The following is an 858-nucleotide window of genomic DNA, read 5'->3' as shown; positions in this document are numbered from 1 at the left end:
AGCTCACTGGCAAGGAGAGAAGGGGGCACGGCTGAGAACGAGGAGCCACTGCCCACAAGCGCCTGACTTGGGGGTTTCTCCACCTTCTGGGAGCCCAAGCGGAAGGAACACGTCCTCCCCTTCCTCCCAGCAGCTCTGTGAGGTCAGGCTAATGGAGGGATGGGGGGCGGGGGGCGGGGGGGGCCCCCTCGGGACTCCGCCGCTCTCCCTGGACATTAACATCACTATTCCCGCTCCCAGACACCCAGTTCTTTGAATGGCAGTATTCTAAACGAATAGGTAACCATAACTTCACACAAAAACAAACGTTCCTACTGCTCACGGACATGTTTAAGTGAAATCTAAGTTATATCCACCATGCCACCTGTTGAGCTGACTCAGACAGCTACATTTACAATTTCAGATTCTACAATTAGAGAAGCTGGGGGGGGGTGACCCCCGCAAGGACCCCCCCCCTCTTTCTCCCCCCCTTCCCCCAGCTTTTTCCTCTCCCTCCGGGCCACCAGCCACCCTTGCCTTTACCTGCCCACCCCAACCCTGGTCTTTGGCTCCCCCGCCCCTTCCCGGCTTCTCCCAAGGAGAGCACAGACAGAGCCGGCCACCAGGCCCAGTGGCAGAGTAAACCCCCCCCCCCACGTGGCCCACTCTTCTTTCCCCTCACCTACTTTTCCTCTGCAGCCACCTTGCTATTTCACCTGCACCCTTTCCCAGAACGGGAGCTCTGGCTAAGCCACAGTGTGTGTGCCCCCCCCCGTCTCTCTTCATGACAGCCCTGCGAGGCACGGATGGTCCCGGGTCCCCCATAGCAGGGGCCGGCAGGCAGTCCTGCCCATGGCTTGGGGGGGGGGGGGCCCGGTG

Source organism: Gekko japonicus, unplaced genomic scaffold (assembly GCF_001447785.1).
Source record: "Gekko japonicus isolate JY-2015 unplaced genomic scaffold, Gekko_japonicus_V1.1 scaffold2529, whole genome shotgun sequence".
Taxonomy (NCBI): domain Eukaryota; kingdom Metazoa; phylum Chordata; class Lepidosauria; order Squamata; family Gekkonidae; genus Gekko; species Gekko japonicus.
Note: the sequence above shows the minus strand (reverse complement) of the source record.